At 32.8% G+C, this 10712-nt stretch overlaps 1 long non-coding RNA gene across 1 annotated transcript; it reads left to right on the plus strand.

Annotated features, from left to right (window-relative positions):
* Window positions 1-610: 610 nt before the first annotated feature.
* LOC127723665 (uncharacterized) lies at window positions 611-6806 on the plus strand. Its single transcript, XR_007992189.1, has 3 exons — window positions 611-727; window positions 1584-1679; window positions 6121-6806. It is a non-coding gene; the product is annotated as an uncharacterized LOC127723665 (long non-coding RNA).
* Window positions 6807-10712: the final 3906 nt, after the last annotated feature.

Raw genomic sequence — 10712 nt, forward strand, 5'->3', positions numbered from 1 at the left:
GTTTGTGACGTTAATTATCTAGGATGAGCATGTGGGCTATCCCAGCCTTATACATCTACATATTACAAACTATTTAAGATATCTGAATGCACTAAGGACCAAAATAGCATTTCCAAAAAAAATAATTACTGCCAAGAAATTTGACAATCTGACATGACAATAATTGTAATGAATAAACATGATAAATATTGATTGGAAAAATAAGTCCATGAACAGCAAAAAGTGTTTTTAGATTTCAACGAGCAAAACAAAAGTATTCTAAATCATTCTTCGTAAAAAAAAAAGTGAGCGATTGGAACCACCTTGTTCGCACCAAAATTGAGGTTGAGAGTGTCAAAACTGCTCTGGCGCACCATCAATAAATCAACGACACTCTCTCTACCGTGGTATTGAAACCAGCATTGGTAACCAAACATATTCGTACAGATACAGACTACTATTCATCTACATTTAGGAAGTCTGAATAATACTGAAAACTATGGTGTAGAATTTCCAACAGGACTCCTTTTTTTAAATAGGACAAGGAGTGGTTTATTTTCCCATGGTTGTTACATCATCTTGTCTTTGAATATGCTCGAAGTACAGGGACTTTTATGGAATTCATTTGATAGTCAAGCAAGATGTCAACATCTCGTCCAACCCTCTTCCAGCAAAGCCAAAGCTGACCAAGGATCTTCACCCTTTCAGAACAGGCTGTATACAGGACGAGTTATTCCAGTAGGAACAGGTACAAATCTTACAATCAATTTTCATTTGTTCCATATAGTCAATCTGAAATTAGGGGACCAACAATTGATACATTAGCTAGATTAAAAAAAGGGGGGGTGGGTGTTGAAGGGGCATGTGAATATTCTTTTACACCTGACCTGTTTCTAAGACATCTTATTTGTTTCCTATGGCAAAGTGCAAGCAAATAATATATATCCGTATATACATTGTTCTGTCTTGGGACCATTTGATTAAAAAAGCAAGGGGGAGGGTTAGAATGGTCAAAATATTTATGTCCTTGTCAGCTTAGGACAGAATTTTAATTTTCAAGCTATTAACCAGGGTACAATTTACATGTATATTTATTTTCTGCTTTAAAAAATCAATTTATAGACCAGAATCATGATAATAATCAAAATCTATTTCAACATATTCAACGTTTAGCAGGTCAGGTTTTTATTCTCTTCCCCTAAGTTATATTTTCAGTTCTTACTGGAAGTTGTGCAGCTCTTTGTCTACTAAAAAAAACTTTTATCTCGTGGAAAAGCCTCCTACAAATACATGTTTTACATACAACAAACTGTACATGTAACACTAGACAACTTTATCCAGAGAATAATATTTTTTAATGAACTAATAGGCCATGGAGACTAAAAAAATCAAAAGCATTGCAAACTTTTGTAAAGTTCAATTTTAGGACCCTACATGTACATGTATGTAGATTACTTATAGAGCCCTTTTTAAAAGAAAAAACATACATTTAAACTACATGCACAGTGATGCTACACTACCCTACATTTCCTGTCTGATATATTTTATTTCATGTAAAACAAAATTGAAGAATTATTTTATTGTTTAACACTCTTTATTTGTAGGGCTATATATATGCAAGCAATGCTCAATTAAGATGAATTTTTGTAAAAGTGACAATAGCCAGGTCAAACTAAATACATGTATAGAAGAAGATATTGGTAAGTTATTATTATTAAACTTATATATTAATTTAACTGTTTGTATAACATGGTAATCATACAAAGTATATGTAATCACTTATATAATAACATAATTATACAATTACATGTTATACATTCGTACATCAGTTTTATTAAACAGGTCTTTGTTAACTTGGTTTTCCCATTGAAAAATCACTTTGCTAATTTTAATTTGTAGTACTATATTGGGCGGCTCCCATAGTTTCCATTCAATAACTAACAATGACTAATGAACTGTTCATACATTCCATTTCAATTATTTTATTTATTAATACGTATTACTTTTACTGTTAAGTCTGTTTTTTGTGATATCTATTTTACGTGACTCTGTATTTATGTATCCCGTCATACTTTGAACGACAAAATTATTTTATGTCTACCTGTGCGAATTTCAAATGCGCGATTTTACGCCAGTACTTAAAACCTCCATCCTTTATGGGTGGATTTTACATAGATATATAAATTTATATAATATAAGCAAAATGAGGATGTTAAATTTGATGTATGCCTTTTTGTGCTTCTTCGTTACATTTGTTTGTTTTTATAGTGATTAAGATAATAACACAATGTTGACTGCTGTACCCCTATTTTTGACAATTTTACCTATTGTGTCTGTTTGTTTTGCTCACGCAAGTGAGAGGTTTATTATCTAGCTATAAAACCAGGTTCAATCCACCATTTTCTATATAAGAAAATGCCTGTGCCAAGTCAGGAATATGACAGTTGTTATCCATTCGTTTGATGTGTTTGAACTTTTGATTTTGCCAATTGATTGGGGACTTTCCTTTTTGAATTTTCCTCGGAGTTCAGTATTTTTGTGATTTTACTTTTTCAAATATAAAAGGGGGAGATTTATATTGGTACTTTTGAAGATATTTCACCTGTTCGATTAATTGATTGGTTGTTGGTAATGCTTATGTCCTATGGCAAATAGTTCATGCATGTTTAGGACAAGAACAAATTAAAATAAATACATTATTTGGGTTCCTAATATGCTAAATCTAACAATGTATTTAAATAATTTAAGATGTTGCAATTTGGCCCCATTTTAAATTGGTTCACATTGATTTCAAAATGGTCCAAAATTTTTTTTCTTATTTCTACACAACTTGAATTCTTGAGGTTCTTTTGATATACAAAATGCAAATGTTTTATATTTAGATTTTTAATTTTGGTCCGGTTTTCAAATTTGTCCACATTTTAAAGTCCTAAGGGTCCAAATTTTAACTTAGTTTAATTTTAACAAAACTTGAACTCTAATTACAATGAATTAGGGTTCTTTGAATGATAAATAGAAATAATTAAATATCCTGAATATAAATATGTACTTAGATTTATGATTTTGGTCCCAGTTTTCAAGTTGGTTCAAATGGGGTCCATAATTTAACTGTGTTTGATTTCAACAATAATTTTAAAGATGCTGATTCAGCCTGAATCTAACCTGTATTTAGTTTTTGGGCCCTATTATGAAATTGGTTTACATTGAGGTCCAAAAGGTCCAAAATTAAACTAAATTTTAAATCTTAATTTGATCTTGGGGTTCTCTGATATGATAAATTTATTAAACTTTATCTTTATACCACATTTATTCTGTGTTAGAAACCTATTCTTTGTCAAATATGTAATGCCATTACAAATTTAGAGCTGTTATCGCTTGAATGTTCTGTCCAAACTTGCATTTTTCTTCATCTTCCACAAAATTTGTCCTTTTCTAAGATAACTGGTGTTATCTTTTTGAATGAAACTTTAGTGAAAAGAAAAGCACAATATGTGGATGATTATCTGATGTCAAACATTTTCAAGATGGCCACCAAGGATGGCACAAATTTCAACACTGGTTAATTTATTGAAAATTGTTAATTAGGGATAATCGTGGTAGTTTGACTTGCTAAACAAAGTAAGGTTGTTTTTTCTTCCAAAATGGCAAACATTTTCAAGATGGCCTTATATGAAAATTGACATTAAGGAATTATAGCACTTTTGACATGCCAACAAAACAATGAAATTTTTTTTTAAAGATGGACACAGCAAATAAAGGGTAAAATTTTCAATTTTGTTGAGTTTGATTTTAAAGAATATTGATATTTAGCTGTACTTTGACACAGAGAACAGATATAAAGTTGGCCACTATTTCAAAGATTGTCACTAAAAGCGGTCAAATTATCACCATTGTCTGTTTTCAATGTAAAATTATATTGAAAGGTAATTTGACATGCCAAACCAAATGGAGGCAATTTTTATACGACCGCAAAAACATTTTGCGGTCGTATATTGGTATGACGTTGGCGTCGTCGTCGTCCGGCGGCGTCGTCGTCCGAAGACACAGTTGTTTTCGCACTCTTACTTTGGTTTAAGTGAATAGATCTCTATGAAATTTTACCATAAGGTTCAATACCACAAAAGGAAGGTTAGGATTGATTTTGGGGGTTATGGTTCCAACAGTGAAGGAATTTGGGGGCAAAAAGGGACCACAAATAAGCATTTTTGTAACTTCCAGACATAACTTATGTGTTAGTGTATGGATCTCTCTGACATTGTACCACAAGGTTCCATATCACAAAGGGAATGCTGGGATTGATTTTGGGGGTAATTGCCTCAAAATTTTAGGAATTATGGGCCAAAAAAGGGGCAAAAAACAAGCATTTTTCTTGTTTCATGACAATAACTTGTTTAAGTGTATGGATCTTTCTGAAATTGTACTACAAGGTTCCATATCACAAAGGGAAAGCTGAAATTGAGTTTGGGGGTAATTGCCCAAAACGTTTAGTAATAAGGGGCCAAAAAAGGGCCAAAAAAAAGCATTTTTTTAGTTTCAAGACAATAACTTGTGTTCAAGTGTATGGATCTCTCTGAAATTGTACTGCAAGGTACCATACCACAAAGGGAAGGCTGTGATTGATTTTGGGCGTCATTGCCTCAAAATTTTAGGAATTGGGGGCCAAAAAAGGGGCAAAAAACAAGCATTTTTCTAGTTTCAGGACAATAACTTGTGTGTAAGTGTATGGATCTTTATGAAATTGTACTACAAGGTTCCATATTACAAAGGGAAAACTGGTTTTGAGTTTGGGGGTAATTGCCCTAAACGTTTAGGAATTTGGGGCCAAAAAGGGGCCTAAAAACAAGCATTTTTCTAGTTTCCAGACAATAACTTGTGTTCAAGTGTATGGATCTCTCTAAAATTGTACTGCAAGGTACCATACCACAAAGGAAAGGCTGGGATTGAGTTTGGGGGTGATAAATCATAAGGGGGTTCAAAAAATTTGGGGGAGGGATTTTTTTTCCTTTTTTTTCTTTAAAATTCTCGATTGTAAATTGGTTATTTCTGATTTATATATCTCTGAAATTGTACTGCAAGGTACCATACCACAGAGGGAAGGCTGGGATTGATTTTGGGGGTAATTACCTCAAAATTTTAGGAATTGGGGGCCAAAAAGGGGCAAAAAGCAAGCATTTTTCTAGTTTCAGGACAATATCTTGTGTGTAAGTGTATGGATCTTTATCAAATTGTACTACAAGGTTCCATATCACAAAGGGAAAGCTGGGTTTGAGTTTGGGGGTAATTGCCTTAAACGTTTAGGAATTTGGGGCCAAAAAGGGGCATAAAAACAAGCATTTTTCTAGTTTCCAGACAATAACTTGTGTTCAAGTGTATGGATCTCTCTGAAATTGTACTGCAAGGTACCATACCACAAAGGGAAGGCTTGGATTGAGTTTGGGGGTGATAAATCATAAGGGGGTTCAAAAAATTTGGGGGAGGGATTTTTTTTTCCTTTTTTTCCTTTTTTTTTCTTTAAAATTTTCCATTTTAAATTGGTTATTTCTGATTTATATATAAAAGCAAATAATAATGATATGGTTTGAATAGGTAAATTAAAAAAATTTAAGTTCTTAGACCACATTCATTCTGTGTCAGAAACATATGCTGTGACAAATATTTAATCACAATCCAAATTCAGTGCTGTATCAAGCTTGAATGTTGTGTCCATACTTGCCCCAACTGTTCAGGGTTCGACCTCTGCGGTCGTATCAAGTTGCGCCCAGCAGGGAGCACTTTATTATTGTTGTAAAGATGTTAAGGGCTATTTGGACATGCTTAAAAGGAGTGGATAATAACTATTCTGAAAAAATGATTTGGCTTTAGTTGGGAGAATTTTGTAACTGCATCCACTTACAGTAAAAGTTGTCAATTTTAATTTCTGTCAGTGGTATATATGAAATTAAAAAAAAAAGTGGTATGATTGCCTATGAGAACAAATGACATAGAAGTAAAGCTATAGGTCTTCATATGCCATATGGCCTTCAACAATGAGCAAGACCTATACTGCATATATATTCAGCCATAAAAGGCCCCAAAATAAGAAAATGAAAAAATATGAAAACTAACAGCCTGATTTATGTATGTATGTTTTGTGGTTTTCAGATCTAGACTCGCAGCTAACCTTTCTGTCAGTGTCAACAACAACTGAACTTTCCCAGCAGTCATCATCAGATTGGGAAACTTATAATGCTTCTAACAGAAACAATTTCAACCAACCAAACAAGCAACAGAAACTTTCCAACTTTAAAACATCAGTTAAATCTTCCATGGGATGATGTCTCAAAAAATAACAGTTCATCATTTATGGAGATTTTAATGTTATGGTTTTTCTTTTACAAGAAAGTTAATGTACACTTGTTTTATAGTAAAACCTATAGCCGTTCAAGTATAAAAAAACACATTCAACTTTATTGAAATTTGAAGATTCATATGACTTATTTTAAATCTGTTATCTCCCAGGATGTGATGTAGAGCATTATAGGTACAGTAATCTTAACAGCTATCCAATTTCATTCAAAATTCTTTATAAATTTTGCACTGGTATATATAGACTAAGTAATTTGTTTTTCGTCTAGTTATGGGATTTTTTTAGGAGCATTTATGATTTTCATGTTTGTATTGACCACATTGCCGCAACATAGATATAGGTACCTGGCAAATCTTGCCTTGTTAGCATACTAGGCTCAAAGGGTCATAAAAAAATTTCCATCACTAAGTGTCTGTTAAAATCATCTGTTTACAGTTTTCACTTTTAAACCATCATCCTAATAACTTTAGAAGAAGTGTCATACATATATCATGTATATATATGTATACAAAATTTAAAAACTTTTCAATATATATATATATATATATATATATATATATTTATAAAAACTATCAACATGACAAGATCTAAATACCCAAATTTTTTCTGAAAAATTGGACATAACATCTATGAGCTATTGTCCCTGAAATGTGTAAACTTACAAATTTTCACAGTTTTCTGCTACTATCCGACAACTATATCAATATATTATAAGAATACATTGCAAAAGTGTTTAGAAGAAACTTTTGTTGAACTTATTCTGAATTGTTTAACTTCTAATTTAAATTTCGCGTTTGAAATATGTGTTTTTTATCGTTTTAGGTGCACAATTTGTCAATACGATCTATTTCGGCTCCTGGGAGCCTCTAGATTTATAATGAATAATTTGTATTTATGTATGATTATTTTCTTAATGTATTAAATGAAACATTAATTATTCTTTTCCATTTGTTGTTATACTTATTTATAAGTCCAGATCCTATCATATGTCAGTAGTTACAAATTAGACGCCAAAATTGAGAAAATTTGAATATGCAGGTTACCCCATTTTGTTGTGGCATATACCAGACACCAACATTATTTGCCGAGCTTGACATTTTTTTTTATTGGGTATATATAGTTATACTTTGCAAGTAGATATGTTGTTTTACAATAATAAGCAGTTCTTGGAGTATTTTGGCTCTGAAAGATGACCAAAATCAGCCATTTTGGACATGTACCTAAATAAGACATATTGAAACAGTTAGATTGTACATACACTTAATAGACAGCATTGTTAATTCTATGCATTCTTACACTTAAAGTGATGTATTACTAGGAACAACTACCAAAAAATTATAAATGTTACCATATTTTTTTTTTATTTAAACCAGCGAAATATGCCAAAAAAGGCTTATTTTTGCTGTTTTTGAGCAATTTCAACTGTTAAAACATGGCGCTCAAAAAATATCCAGATCGGTTCAATATTTTCCCAAAAAAAATTGTGTGGTTATTTACATTACTAAGGTGCACGAATATGCCAAATATGAACTCATTTGGAAAAAGTGACATTCGGACGGTTTTGCATGGTTTTCTGGCAGATTGGCTCTTAATGTCTGTAAACCTATTTTAACACTAATGTTCTGGAATGTTCCATGAAAAATTCACCCCCCCCCCCCCCTCAAATTATGCCAAGGAGACCCCCCAGTTGAAATAAAAATGTTCCATGTTGAAGTGTGTACGAGTCTCTTAATATCATAGAAGTTTCATATAAATTGGAACACATATCTGTTTTTCACATTTTTGCTGTTTGCATGGCAATGGTAGCCATTTTTTTATATTCCAAAGCCAGATGCACAACTATACATGGTGGTAAACATTGTGGTATAGTTCCATCATAATTGGTCCATTCAATTCCGAGAACTAAGCTGGACAAAAAGTGTGGAATAAGAATAGTAAAAAAAAAAGAATCGAACAATAACAATATGTCACCCGACCTCAGTCAGGGTGACATAACTAGATTTGTCATTGCAAGCAAAAGCGGATGTCACCCCTTCCCCCATTGCCACTAAGTGGTAGCCTTTTCAAGAGTTTTAAATATTGAATGCACATATATGTATGGCAATACATCTTTCTGTAAATTTTCAGAAAATTTGGAGCGTTTTGAAACTTTTCCCATTTTTGCTGTGTCCATGGCAACGGCGGCCATTTTGAAAATTCCAAAGAGATATAGCAACTCTGCACATCCCAGTTAACATTTCTGCAAAGTTTTATCAAGTTTGGAGCATTTTGAAATTTTTGGACATTTTTGTATTTGTGCAGTTTCCATGGTAACAGTGACCAATTCCAAAATTTTAAAGACAGACGCCACAATTGCAGATGACTTGGAATATTCCATGAAAGAATCATGGAATTTGACCAACCATTTTAAGTGAGTAAATGCTACTTTAAGAATTTCCCATAGGGTCTAATGGTAAATGTTTCTCCAGTTTCCATGGTAATGGCTGCCATTTTGGAATTTCTAAATATGGTCAACACATCTTGGCATGCTAGGCAACATTCCCATAAACTTTCATTCAGTTGAGTCTTAGAATGAAAGATTCAATGGATTTGCAATTTTGATTTTTTTTCACACTTTTGCTGTTTCCATGGTAACGACAGCCTTTTTTTTAGTTCCAAAGCTGCACTGCAACTCTAAAGTCAGTGATCCTTGTTTTAGTGAACAATTATTAAGATTGATTCCTTTGGCTCTTAGAAAACTCCCGGACAAAAGAAGGTGGAATAATAATAATGATAAGTAGATTTGTAATTGCTAGCAATAACGGATGGCACCCTTCCCCCATTGCCAGGTGAGCGGCAGCCATTTCTTAGAGCGAATCTACAGAGTTGTAATAACATTTTTGTAAAGTTTCATAAATTTTGAAGCATTTTAGAGTTTTAGAAATTTTTGCTGTTTCTATGGTAACGGTTACCATTTCCAAAATTCCAATGATACTAGCAACATTGGCACATAACAGGAACATAACCATTACAGAACCAGCGAGTTTGACCTGCCATAGTATGCATGTAAATGCTTCTTTTCAGTTTTCCTAAAGGGTTTAATGCAAAACATATTTAGTTTCCATGGCAGTATAGTAGTTCCAAATATTCTCAAAATCGTTTAAAACCTGTATATAGTGGACGCCAACAATATTTATAAATTTGATGATTTTAAGTTCAGGCATACTCAAAATGTTCACCAAAAACTAAAATTTTATTTTTTACATTTGTTCTGTTTCCATGGTAAAAGTGACCATTTAAAAAATGCCATACCCCGATTGCACAATTTTATATAGTGGTCTACATTATAATATAGTTCCATCAATACTGTTCAAGCCAATTCTGAGAAATAGCATGGACAAAGAAGTGTGGCAGAATAAATATAATAATAATAATAAGACAAGATTTGCCATTGCAAGCAATAGCGGATGGCACCCTTCCCAACTTGCCACTAAACTGCAGCCATTTTGAAAATTCCAAAGAGATATAGCAACTCTGCACATTCCAGTTAACATTTCTGCAAAGTTTTATCAAGTTTGGAGCATTTTGAAATTTCTGGACATTTTTGTATTTGTGCAGTTTCCATGGTAACAGTGACCAATTCCAAAATTTTAAAGACAGACGCCACAATTGCAGATGACTTGGAATATACCATGAAAGAATCATGGAATTTGACCAACCATTTTAAGTGAGTAAATGCTACTTTAAGAATTTCCCATAGGGTCTAATGGTAAATGTTTCTCCAGTTTCCATGGTAATGGCTGCCATTTTGGAATTTCTAAATATGGTCAACACATCTTGGCATGCTAGGCAACATTCCCATAAACTTTCATTCAGTTGAGTCTTAGAATGAAAGATTTAATGGATTTGCAATTTTGATTTTTTTTCACACTTTTGCTGTTTCCATGGTAACGACAGCCTTTTTTTTAGTTCCAAAGTTGCACTGCAACTCTAAAGTCAGTGATCCTTGTTTTAGTGAACAATTATTAAGATTGATTCCTTTGGCTCTGAGAAAACTCCCGGACAAAAGAAGGTGGAATAATAATAATGATAAGTAGATTTGTAATTGCTAGCAATAACGGATGGCACCCTTCCCCCATTGCCAGGTGAGCGGCAGCCATTTCTTAGAGCGAATCTACAGAGTTGTAATAACATTTTTGTAAAGTTTCATAAATTTTGAAGCATTTTAGAGTTTTAGAAATTTTTGCTGTTTCTATGGTAACGGTTACCATTTCCAAAATTCCAATGATACTAGCAACATTGGCACATAACAGGAACATAACCATTACAGAACCAGCGAGTTTGACCTGCCATAGTATGCATGTAAATGCTTCTTTTCAGTTTTCCTAAAGGGTTTAATGCTAAACAT

This window comes from Mytilus californianus, unplaced genomic scaffold, assembly GCF_021869535.1.
Source record: "Mytilus californianus isolate M0D057914Y unplaced genomic scaffold, xbMytCali1.0.p SCAF_13, whole genome shotgun sequence".
In the NCBI taxonomy this organism is placed as follows: Eukaryota; Metazoa; Mollusca; class Bivalvia; order Mytilida; family Mytilidae; genus Mytilus; species Mytilus californianus.